This window comes from Ambystoma mexicanum, chromosome 2p (genome assembly GCF_040938575.1).
Source record: "Ambystoma mexicanum isolate Mex_15411 chromosome 2p, UKY_AmexF1_1, whole genome shotgun sequence".
Taxonomy (NCBI): Eukaryota; Metazoa; Chordata; class Amphibia; order Caudata; family Ambystomatidae; genus Ambystoma; species Ambystoma mexicanum.
This window is the reverse complement of record NC_090923.1, coordinates 434,784,775-434,798,407: the sequence shown is the minus strand read 5'-3', so window position 1 is coordinate 434,798,407 and position 13,633 is coordinate 434,784,775.

Genomic DNA, 13,633 nt, shown 5'->3' with positions numbered 1-13,633 from the left:
TTAACCACACCAGCCCTCAGACTAGAATAAGATTGATGCTGTTCCTATGTCCAAAGACACCAATCTATGATTTCCTTCACAGTCCAGCAATGTTTTTCACATGCAGGTGGTTTTTAAGGAAATTTCATTTTTTGTCTAAATACAATTAAGCCTATTTTACGAAACAGCCCCCTCTATGTGTGTGCGTGGTTTTTTCTTCCTTGACAATTGAATGGGCAATTAACCTTGCGATATATTCCTTGAGTTAAAGTAGGAAGGTTCCCCAACATAACCAAAATGACTTGCTCCCGTTGAGGAAGCATTTGGGTTGAGCCTATTAGTAGCAGTACTACCCCTTTTTGTGTTTTGCCTACTGCCTGCTCTATGCATAGGAACCTTTCATGCAAGCACTCCAACAAAATCTTCTCATCCTCATAGAATACTGCCTAGAGGTGAACTTATAAAACACAACATCGGCATAATAACATGTTGAATCTTTTATGGATTCAATTGCAGATATCACTAAAGAGCATCTCTGAATTTAAATTTAATGCCCCCTTATATACAATCGTTTCCCACACCTCTGTGACAAGAATCAGGCTGTATCAAGAATCGAGCATTTAAAATATTATATTATTCAAACAAAATCACTTTGAAGGGATTCCCTTAACTTTATGCTGGGGAAGTCACCACTATTAAATATCAATACATTTGTAACAGTTTACAGAAACAAAAATTAACCTCAGGTGTGATTCTTACTAATACATTGTACACACACTCAGTTATTCCATATACCAAATGATTATATGTTTAACATTTCTAATCCTAAATAATACAATGCCACCTCTTAGCAGAAAACCTAAATCTTTGACAACATTGCCACTTATGTGGCCATTGCATTCAAACTCTTTAGTTAGCAAATGAAAACATTTTGTTCTTTAAAGTATCAATAGCAAGAATTGGTATCAGAGAATGGTTGCAAAGAAAAACAAAACACAACATTTATGTACAACACATTAAATTAAGTCCCTCCTTTGTGGTTGTGGTGCTGCGGGTGTCTACTATATGTATTCAACTATAATACAGACTGGGGTAGTTTGCATTAGGATCTACAAACATATTTTTGGGGACACTTATCAGTTTATAATGCAAAAAGTAGTTGGTCATGCTTTCAACATTGGAATATAGTTTCGTGCTTTTCCCACCTCCCACTTTACTTTGTAAATCGGGTTCAACTGGTGAAGTGTCCTCACTTTATGTTGCAATGTAGTGAGTGAGGGGATAATCTTATTTACTTTGACGTCATTTTCAATGGGGATGGAAGTAATACAGCTAAGGCCCCTTTCATCCCCAATCTGTCCTTTTGAAATCTACAGCTCACAATTTATTTATCAATACTGCAGATAGGGAAATGGGCTCCCTTCCACAAATCAGGTGTCACAGATGTGATATTTTTTCCCATGTAAAATAAATGTGGCTTAGATTTCAATGCAGTGTGAAAGCAGAGTGCAGTTCTGAATTTACATGTTCATGAATTCTACTTGGAATGACTGCTCACTAGTGAAGTCACCTCCCAGACCACCCTCTCCCAGGACCTAGCTGAGAAATAGTTTTTGAGGGCCTATGTCCATTTACATGGTATAATTTTCATGCTGACTTTTGAAAATTCTTTAAGGCTCAGAGCCAGAAGAGACCATCAAGTGTTACAAGGTAATTCCAAATCAGTTTCTAATCTATTTTTTCTTTCTCTCTTTCTTCTAGGAAGGAAGGTTTAACCCACGTAAATCTGCTCAAGTCTTTCTGCTGGACAAGGCCTTTCCATCTTCAGATATTTTCCAAGATCTGCACTAAACACTTTGGAACAAACAGGCGTTCCCCTTCTTGTCAGCTTTCAAACTCATAGCTCTCTCTAGCCCCTGTATGTTTCTATTTTTATAATGGCAATTATTATGATACTAGGTCATCATTACCTCAAACATTATCATTCATTAAATCTTTCCATTGACTTGCTTAATAGGCAGATAATCCCTCTTGAACACTTTGGAATTCAAAACAATGTTTTATTCCATATCTCATGGTAGCAAAATGACACATCAATGAAATACTTATTTCTTAATTTCCACAATCCCAAGGGATACACGACATAATTATGTGTGATGAAATATGAATTTATATTTATATTTATGCATACTCTTTATATAATATAATTCATATGATGTATATAATATAATGTGTAATAATCTACAAATGTTGTGCTTAGATGCATTTGATAGCAGAGATTAGCATGGTTATTTTGGTTCTAGGTTATAAGATGTGGTTTATAACCAAAATCATTTTTTAAATCATTTGTGAAGCCTGTTAAATCTGTAAATTGAAATGTCTTTAAATTATGAAGCCTTGTGTTCAGGAATAGCTTTCAGTTAATGATTAATAGTGTTTGCTGACTTGCCGCCTATGGTTTTAAATCCTTCCATTGCTCCATCTGGAGAATAGTATTGGAGGACCTGGTTCAAAGTTCACATTGTAAGTGCAGTAATCTTTCCTTGAAGCTGATGGGTTGGGAAAACACGGCTCTACTCTCCTCTCCAGTTCTCTTTGATTGCCCCCTAGAAACAACAAAAAGATTCAAAATATACTTTATTATTCTTTAATTATTCATGTATTTGTGTTGCTTGATCAAAACTTTACAAAAAGAACTTTAACATTATACATAAACTTATACAGTTACAATTATAAATATCACACTAAATTGCACCAAATTACAACAATTAATCACTTATATTAAATTTCTTATTAGGGTTGATTAGAATGTCATCTTTCTTTCTTTTTTAGACATCATAAAACAAAACTAAGACCGTTTAAAACATATGGAACTGCATGTAGCCATTTAAAATACTATACTTAAAACGTTAAACCATTATCAATTTAAAACCATGGCAAATCCATCTAAGCTTTATTTATAAGATTATATAGCTTATTTAAAGTAAACATCTCTATATTTACCATCTAGTTGACTGCAGGTAACCGCTTTCTAATTTTCCCCACAGTTGATACAGAGATATATGAACCTCTTGGTTGTTTGTGTGCAGGCATTACTTCCAAAAGTCCTCACTCTTAATAACATCATATACATATGCAAATCGTCCTAGGGTTATCATACACTCTACTCCCAGAGCAACGCATTCTGTAAGAATGTGTCTCGGGGTCTCAAGTCTATCTGGATTTTTGCAAATATGACAGGGTCTTTCATTTAATGGAAGCTTTAATTGGGCACCAATTAGTGCCAGAATTGGCAGTTGATTGATGCGTAGTCTTAGTCGAAAAGACAAGATTTGGGCACTGTCTTAGATACTGCTGTGGCTGTAAATACTTGTGCACTACTCCTGCAGCATTTTCAGGCGACCCTCGGCCTCATCTTCTCCTTCCCTCATCTCTGACTGTCTTTCTGCTATCCAGGAATGGTGTGCCGCCAACGACCTCTGCCTTAATGCCAGTAAGACTGAGATTCTACTCATCGGCACACCTACTCCCTCCTTCCCTGCAGCTCTCTGGCTGGCCTCTCTTGGCCCTCTTCCTGCTCCTACCTGCAAGGCAAAAAACCTTGGGGTCATCTTCGACTCCACACTCTCCTTCTCTCCTCACATTTATGACGTTTCTAAGAAGTCCCACTACCAGCTGCACCTCCTCAGAGGTATCCTTCCTTTCCTCTCCTTCCCCCAGAAGCTCACTGTCTCCAGAGCCCTGGTTCTCTCGAAGCTGGACTACTGTAACAGCCTCTATCAAAATCTGCCTGCCTCTACTCTCCGCCCGCTGCAACTCATCCAGAACAGGACTGCGAGACTTGTCCTTGGCCTCAAGCCCAGGGACCGTATCTCTCCAGGACTGAAATCGCTACACTGGCTCCCTGTGGCTGCGAGGATTAAGTTCAAAACCCTCTGCATTGTCCACAAGGCCTTCTGGGGCCTTGGGCCAAAATGCCTTCAACTCTCTCTTCCTAAATATCTTCCTTCTCAAGCTCTTTGCTCATCCACCTCCAACTCCCTCAGGGTCAGCTGCTTCTCCAAGCAACGAGTTGGGGGGAGATCTCTCTCCGCAGCAGGGGCCTCCCTCTGGAACAGCCTTCCTGCCTCCCTGAAACTTGAGGAGAACCATCTCCGGTTCCGGAAGCACCTCAAAACCTTCCTCTTTGCTTCTGCGTTCTCTCCCCCTCTCCCCTGCTAAATCACTGAAACTGTACTGAATCAGCAACTGGGCCACTCACCAATCTCGGTCCTTGGCCCAGCCACTCTCCCCTGCACTGCCTCCCTGGCAACCCCTGCACTGCGGGACTGTCTCTGTATCCCTACAGCCCCCCTTCCCAGCACTTGTCTGCACTTATACTGCACTTGCCACCAGCTGGCCCTTATTATTTATCTTGTATTTTACTAATCACTTTGTACTGCACTTTCCCCTCTCCCTTTCCCCCTTGCACTTTTCCCGTCCTCTCTACCCATGCACTTGCACGTTCTGAATGACACCTGGCCTAGTAGGATTGTTTGTCTGTCTCCCCTTGTTCCCCCCTCCCTGTCTCGTCGCGCCTTGAAACACTTGTGTATAGGCGCGTTACAAATGCCATATCATATCATATCATATCATATATATGGCTAATAAGAGCATCCAGGTGGGTATAATTACAAGCCCAATCCCAAATTTTAATTTTCCTTATAAAATATGTTTTAATGTTTCATAAGAGGTTCTCCTAGGATAATCAGGACACCAGTCAATGATCTTAAACAGATTGCCAACTAGCCTCTCAAAACTGTGATTATTGCAGCTAGAACACTCCAGAAGACGGAGTAGTCGACATTCAGGTTTGGAATGAATTTTCAAGTGAAAAAGCCCTCGCCTCTTGAGCAGCTCCCCTTTAAGCGAGGTCAGCCCAAGTTCCAGGCTGATGTATTTTACTGGTGTGGCGGAGCTAAGCCTCAAGATCCATTTTCAGAACTGACCCTCTACTATATTTAACCATGCAAGGTCCCTCAGTGCCAAAGCTTCCAATCCATATAGCACCGTGGGCATAAGCATTATTTGTACAATATAATGATTCCATCGAAGGTGAAACCTGCTGTATCTCTCGCAAAGTTAGATATTAGCTGAGTCAATCTAAGAGCCTTCATTTTCTTGGCTTCAACTACGTATTTATATGTTATGCTGCTGCTCACATCCAGGCCTAGACAGGGGTATGTAACTACATATTCCACCTTTCCTAGGGTGGTGTTTAAACTAGGACGGTTCACTTTATTGGCAGACACAACCAGTATCTTCGTTTTCTGCATGTTTATTTTAAGCTTGTTTTCCAATGCGTAAAACCTGGCTTTTGCTCCAGAATAAGTACAGTTTAGCAAAACCAGATCGTCTGCGTAAAGTAGGCACGGAACGACACGTCTCCCTCGCTTTCGGGCAACAGCCAACAGTTGGATATATATATATCCTGGAAGGTCTGCCATATAAAGATTATATTGCAAGGCGGCCAAGGTATATCCCTGTATTCATTAATGACACCACACTTACCTAGGTCTTGGAATAAGTGTCTTCTGGTAATTTTAAACTGGCAGAAAAAGCACTTAAAAAAAACGTCCTCCGTGCATTGTACCCATCATGAGACTACTAGCATGCTTCAATCCACTAGCAAAATGAATGTAAAAATCTTTTACATCATTTTATCCCTATCTTACTTTACATGAGTAGGTGTGGGGATAACTCTAAAATGGGTATACCGCTATGGAAGTCTCTCACAGAAATCCTGCACCTCCAGCTCTGCAAACAAGTGGTTTGTGTGCAGAGAAACTGCCCAAATCATGGGTGCAGTGCAGAGCTGCTCAACTTCCAAAAGTGCCTTTTCAATTTCTCTTGACCCATCAACAGCATTAGAATTCCCTTCACTACCATGGACCTGCAAGTTAAAAAAAAGAAACTCAAGACAAGCCATTGAGAATTATGATATGATCCCGACAGATTGCCAGCAGAGACCAAAGGCAGGAGGAGAAATTGGCTACAGAATGTGAAACAAGACTAAAAGAAGCAATACACAATGTACTGGAAAGAAGAACTTGAACAACACAACATACTAGAATGCTACAGATCACTCGGCCAAAATTGTAAACTTTTAGAGTACTTACATTTTATAATAATAAAACAGAAGCTCAGGCAAACATTCACTAAATACAGACTCAACATAAGTGACTCAAACTGGAAATAGGGGCTGACCGATACATGTTTAAAACAAGAGATTCAGGGATACCAGACGGTGTGCAGTGTGAGCAAGGAGAAGTAGAGACTATGAGAAACTTTCTCATGTGCTGTTATGCATTCCAAGACATTCAAGAAACTTATGCTCCAAACTCCTGTGGGAATAAGGAAGCCATTACAAGTAAAATAGGACAAGAGCAGATATGCATCCTTCTCGGACAGCCATCAGAATAAGCAGAAAGCACAGCAAATTATGTCTATGTATGTCACTAGAGAAGTGCATAAAACAAAATGAACCTTTGGAAATGCTGGAAACCAAAATGATCACAACTGGAGATAATTAAATATTTTCCAGCTCCTATGCTTTTACGTTGGCAATCACTGTCTAACTTATCATGCCAATAAAGTAACTTGTATTGTATCATTGTACTGTAAATGTAGGTGCTAGGGTAGTACTGGTCATCTTTGACTAGGTATCAGGGAAAGCAATATTATGTTTTTATACTGCACTAGTCACCACATTGTGGGCTAGCAGCACAGAGCTTTGTCCAGGGAGTGCAATATTATGACCCCTAAACAACTAATAAGGACCAAGGGTATTTTAAAGAGGTCAAGACCATGCCCTCATGACAAGTATACAAACCTCTTATAAGGTCTTGACACCTATTGCCTGTCCCCTATGAAGGTCTACGTCTACATTGGACTCCACCTGTTGGAGTATTGCTCAAAAGAGGAGACAGAAGGTGAGAACAAAACAATATAATATAATACAGTTCTCAACAGTACTGTTGTACATCTTTTAAATTATATCCTCACACCCCAATACATAAACAAATTTGTTCTTTATCAAATACATTTCTTAAACAGCAATCATAAAAAATACAATTTAATTAATATATTTAATTACAAATAAAATGACTTAAGCTTAATAACCAGAAGTATATAATACTCTGATATAGTCATATTTTGAATTCTAATGGAGGATACAATGGTCAGTGGTAGAAGACACAGGCGGTTGCTAACACTTTTTTAAAATCACAGGCTCTTGTGGTTAGCAAAGCAACATTTACATTCTCTGACAAATTCCTTCTTCAGGGAATTATAGTAGACAATCAAAGTCCTATTCTCACTGTTTAATTAATATAACAGTATACATGATCCCGACATGTTTCATTCCCATTTGTGTCAGAAAATAATGTAGAGAAATTCATCAGGGGTAAACTCTTGTTTCTTAATACATAAATTTCCAATATTCACCAATGCAACACCCAATATCCAAACTTGAGCACTCCTTGGACAGTTTGATTGTTCTATCATTCAACAATGACCGCTTGACTTAGCGATTATTTCATTTGGGTGGCAGATAGGAGTTAGTTCTCATTAGTAAACTGTTCGCCATACGAATCGGTAACCACCAGAGTTTCAGCTCAGTGGCATCATATTCATGATTCACGCGCCAGGAAACAAACAAGTGCTAGAGCGTGCTCTTCACATTTTTCTACAGTGTATGTGATCGCTGCGTCCGCATCCCTTCAGCTCTGTATTGGGAAAGGGCAGCAGAGGAGGAGAAATGGTATGGGGAGAAAGAAAGAAATGCACATGAAAGATGCATTTATGCTAGAAAGGGATTGAGTGGTAGAGATGAAGTTTTTGATAGTTGCCTATAGAATCAGTGTAGAATAATACAAGGCATAGTGCTGGGTAGAGAATGACACATGCTTAATGCCCTTGCAAATGAGTGTACACCCATATGTGGAGTTTCTTTTACTTTCCAAGGAAGTGCGATAATTAGTCAGTCAGTGGTTGCGTAATCGATTTAAGTGTGCTTAAGCATATTCCTGAAATGTGGAGGCTTGATTATCTGTTATGTAAGTGTTAAAGGAACCTGACAGATTCCAGGAGATAATTGCAGGATTACCCAACACAATGTCAAAAGTGACAGAGCCGAGAGAGGACTGTGTGTAAGGCAAAGGAGAGGTGACACACAGGGTAAATGTGAGTGGGGACCATCCGTCAGAGTGCCTTACTTGCATGGCCACATACTGAGGGATAGCTTCAGTGGTTGGGGATAGTGTATTATCCTGAAAAATTTTGTAATATACTGTTTAAGATAGCAATTTAAGGAAATCCAGCTCAATTCAAAAGAGGCACCGGCCGAAGAGAGAGACATGCCTCCCGCTCTCTTTTTCAAAACGCATTTGACAAGCAGAGAATTGGAGTTAGAGGAGAGGAGGGCTCTTGCAGGGGACTATTTTGGGAGACAAAGCTGGAGATAGCGTGGTCCCAGGCCCCAGAAAGCCTTGTCAATTATACAGAGGATCTTGATTTTCATCCTTGTAGCCACCAGGAGCCAATATACACATTTTAGGGCTGCAGAGATATGATCCTTTAGCTTGAGGCCAAGGATAAGTCTTGCAGTCCTATTCTGGATTAGCCAAAGGAGGCGTAAACAACGAAGGGGGAGGTTGGTTGAAGAGGCTGTTGCAGTAGTCCAGCCTAGAGAGGACCAGGGCTCTAGAGACGTTGAGCTCCTGGGTAAAGGTGAGGAACGGTAGAATGCCTGTAAGGAGGTGAAGCTGAAAGTGGGCCTTCTTTACAAGCCCCAAAATGTAAGGAGTAAAGGAGAGAGAGGACTCAAAGATGACCCTAAGGTTTTTGGCGTCACAGGATGGTGAGAGTACAGGGCCAAAAGAGGGCGAGCAAAGGGTAGGAGGAAAACAGGGCACAGGTGTCCCAATAAGGATATCTGTCTTACTAGCATTGAGACAGAGATTGTTAGCTGCACACAATGCCAGGATGGTGGTCAGACAATCAGGGATAAAACAAAACTGGGGAGAATAAATTAGTAGAGGGAAGTTTCTTAGGAAAGCTGTGTGTCATTAACATAACACTGGAAATGAGAAAAGAAGGAGGACATCAGGTGAGCCAGAGGAACGAGGTTGATATTGAGTAGAAATAGCCCAGTTGCAGCTGGGAAAGGCAGTTAGTGAGGAAAACAGGTCAGCCAGTCCACTGCCCGGTCTATGATGCCAAGGGTATCATGTAACTATTTAATGAGGATAGTGTAAGAGGATTCAATTCAACACTACAGCTAAGTCAACGCCTAGTCTAGAATACTGAATGAAAACCCTTATTGATATATCTTTACGTCCAGTTCATGCGTTCTGGATGACTACCCCTATATAACACCCCTCTCTTGGAATCCCCCTGACCCCACTGAGCCATGAAGTAGTTCTGTTTTGCAAGTTTAAAAGGTTTATTTGATAATTTAAACAATAGATATATATCACCCTTTATAATAAATTAATGATTGAATATCACACTTAATCTGAGCAGTAATCAATAATGGATAGTCTGGCACTAGCACACTTGTGAATAGGAACAGAAGAATAAGTTGGTAGAGAATGCTTTATATAAGTTCAGATGGATGCAATGTTGAATGAAAGGCAGTACAGAAAATACTCAATATGATTTCAACAAAACAATGTAATCACTTTTCTCTGGCAATCCACTCCCCTCCTTTATGCAATGCAAGGAAATGCAAGGAAAGCACACAGTTCTCAGAAATGCAATCAAATGTAATCCCGTTCACCCCAGCAAGCTTAGACTACAGAAGTTTGAAACACAGGCCTAAAATGCTTTTATATGTGCTGGCAATGAAGTGAAAAATATGCTAAAATGCTTTTAATTCCCTCTAGAGGTTCAGGGTGAGTGGTATCAAGTTAATATTAGTCCAGGCTCACTCTAGCAATGATTCAGGGATGGTTCTTAAGAGGCAAACGAATGTTTAGCAAGGAAAGCAAGGAAGCTGCTGTTTTAACACGTGGAGAAATTTGCAAATCGCGGTAAAATTCGCGAGTGCATTTTTCGCAATTGCGGCAAAAGGATAGGGGGTAGGAATGGGGTTCTATGTTCGTTGAAAAGCCAAGATTCCCAGCTTTCAGATTAAAGTTACTGCAAGTCTCTAAGACAAACGGTCACAGAGATATGACCGATATGGTAAAGGTCGTTTTTCAGATTTGAAATTTTAAAAGTTCAAAGTGACAAGTGACAGCTAGCAGCTAGAAATGACATGTGACAGTTAGGAGACAGTTCTAGTTAGATTAAAATAGATTGAATTATATTATTTTAACTAAGAGATTGGTTCTGCACAGTTCTACTAGGTACTCACAATATATTTAGAAATAGAATGGGCCTCGCCACGGATCTGGTCAGGTTTTCTTCACTCGCCACGGACGGTCTCTGCGCACAGCGTCGGGGTCAGCTCTACTCTGCTGGTCTGGTCTGGGTCTCTGGTTCTGATCAGGTCTGTGGGTCCGGATACAGCGGTCTCCGGTTCAGCTGGTCTCTCTCTGGATACAACACTGCTCTCTGGCAAATGGCAAGAGTTCTTGCAAAGAATTCAAACAGCTCGCCTGGCTGTGATAATGGCAATGATTTGAGGCCTGCTAAAGAGGGATTTAGCTTGTAGTTGACCTCTCTGCTACAAATTCTGAAGTAAAGTCTTGGTCTCTGAAGGTGGATAGATTGAAGTCTCTATGTTGGCTCTCTGGAGGTTGATAGAGGTAAAGTATGGATTTTCCCGGCAGAGCATCCCGCAGCAGATGGAATAGAATGTCCCTATCTGTCCTGACTGTCTGCCTTTATGTGTTTTGAAAGTGGGTGTGTGTGCAGCATCACTAGCTAGCCCCTCTCTCAACTGCCCATTGGCCCAATTCTCCCCTCTCCCATGATTGGGGAAGGAACTGTGAGTCAGAGTGATGCTGTAGGTTTTATGGGTCAGAGGATCCTCCCCTGGTCAGTTTGCCCACAAAATCTATATTTGATCAAAATGCACACTTCATGGATACACAGTGGTTTGAAATTACATGCATCCATCATGCATTTACTGATGGTAGCCCCTGTTCAAACTCTGCTCTTCCTGGGGGCTTGCATTCAGAAATGGCAATATTTTGTGCTTTTTAGTGGTTTTGCAACATCAGATTTTTCTCCAGATTTGTACACATGTGCACGGCCTGTCCATACATCCTCCAGTAAATTAACATGTCTCTAGCTTAAACACAGAGTCTGTAGTATACATAAATAGCAGGGTGTTGCCCCAGAACATCACACAAATTGGAGTTTGGGCTTGAATTGAAGGTACATTTTTTTAAATTAAGGCTCTCAAAGTTATACATTTCTGTCATTTGATTACAAAGAGTTATCAGTGTTTCTGTAAAATATATATTTTGCTTTCAATTCAGTTCTCAGAGTGTTGGAGTCCACCTCCAAGACTTGGGTGGGTCAGTCACATGTGTCTTCTGGCAGGCAGGCCTTTGTTGACAGGAAACAGTCAAAATCAACATATCCTATTCAATTGCCAGAGCCTATTGTGTGGTCTCCAGGAGGCCCCCACCCAGTCTGCCTTCTATCAATCAAGAGGTCATGTGAGATTCTAACTCCTGGTGTGAATCTCTGGAGGTGAGAGGGTTTCCCAGACTTCAGACCTCTGGGAACAGCAGGTGGCTAATTTTTAATTAAAATGCAGCCTTTGAAGTCAGCTGAGTCAAATCCCTTTGTCAGCAACTGCACTCAGTTCTCCTGTCAGAGTTTAGACCGTTAGCGCCGCCTTGAGGATTTTGTTGGTACTGCATGCAATTTTGGGATCTTTCTTGGATTAATGCATTCTAAACAGGAATGGTTCTTACATGGTAGTAAATAATCCTTGCTTAACTTTGTTTTGATGGGGCTCTTTACAGTAAGATGGTTATGTGGAACCCCACAAAAGGGTTGAATCTTTAAAGTGGTCCAATGAGTCACGATTTCAGCAACTTTTTGACATCAGTAACAGTGGATTTTGTTAACAAAGATCTTTCTTTACACTGGTGGGTGGCAAGTGAGGTAACCATTTTGGTGTGCGCACAAACTGCGTGGTTCTCCTGGATTCTGGCGCACTTGTGGGCTTTTTGGCCATCTTGGATTTTCTAAGCCCACAGCACCAAATGTTGCAGCATGATAGCTCAAACGTGGGTCAGGACACCCAACAATAGAATGGTTGGCCATGTCAAAGCCAAAGGAGATATCAAGGAGCACTATCCTCAATTGTCCTACTATTGGAAACACCATATACATTTCAATTATATCATTCCACCAAATTACAAATATGCTATACTCCCCTATAGTACCTATAATAGCTATATACATAGAACTATACTATATGTGGCCAGATTCTTGGGGGAATCTGGCCACTGGCCACAACCACCACAATAGAGTTAAACCATATAACATGTATGTACAATACATCTTCAAATAACAAGACTTACCCAGACCCCTCCCTCTCCCTAATTCCAATAGCGTCCACAGCCAAAAATATGAACGCAGGCACAGTAGCCCCTAGACATCTTTTTTCACCTATAAAAAAAGCTTTTTTTTTTTTTTTTTTTTTTTTTATTGTTTTATCAAAACGTGATTTTACAATTCTAAACTTTTTGTAGTGAACTACACAGGAAGACAGGAAGACATGTCTTTGCTTTCTGTTTTGCAGACTTTGTGTTTTTTTTTTTTCTTTTTTCTATTCATTGTTTGCGTTTAATAACTTTGCATCAATATGTTCTAACATTTTTGCAGTTGCTGTTTGCCACGTTGTTTTGTCTCCCCCGATGAGTCTGCACCACCACAGTTGCTCTTCTGGCAGTGTGCTGAAACCTGGTATCATTGGCAGATAGCACTGTCTAAGTGCTGCGGTCGCTGTGCATGTCATGAGTAAATGTCTTATTGTCTCCGTTGTAGGTTGTGTATCATTGGAGCAAAATCTGCAGATGTTTGACTGTGTTTGTCCTCGTACGTGTCTTATTTCGTTTGTTTTAAACAGGTTGAGCCTAGCGCGTAGGATTAAGATCTGTGCTTGCCTGTTTGGAAATTGTTTTATGTAGTTTTGTAGTTCATTTCTTTTTGCAGTGAAACTTGGTAGGTGAGCGATGAGTTTTAGCGTCGAGGAGTCGTCGATCGTTTTGGCCCAGTCCATATCTTTTATCTTCTTCAGCACTTTGCATGGATTTGTGATGAGTTCGTCTTCATCTGAGTTGATTGCCTCTAATACTTTTTGATTTTGCCTTTGCCAGTTTGTTATCATATTACACGTGTTGTCATTCATTTCTTGTTTAATGATGTTGAACAATTTGTTTTTGCTGTCCATTCTGCATTTGCGGTATAGCATGACTCCATTACAGGTTGCGGCACATTTTAGTGATTGTAAGCTAAGTTCGCGTCGGATTGCTGTCCCTGGGGTCGAATTTGGTAGATTGAGAACTTTGCGCCAAAAATAAGCCTCTAGTTTGCATCAGACCTTCTGTGGAATCATTGGCATGGCTTCACTGCCGTATATGATGGTAGGTACGACTTTCATCTTGTAGAAGTTTATTATTGGTTTCAGGGAGAATTTTCCAAA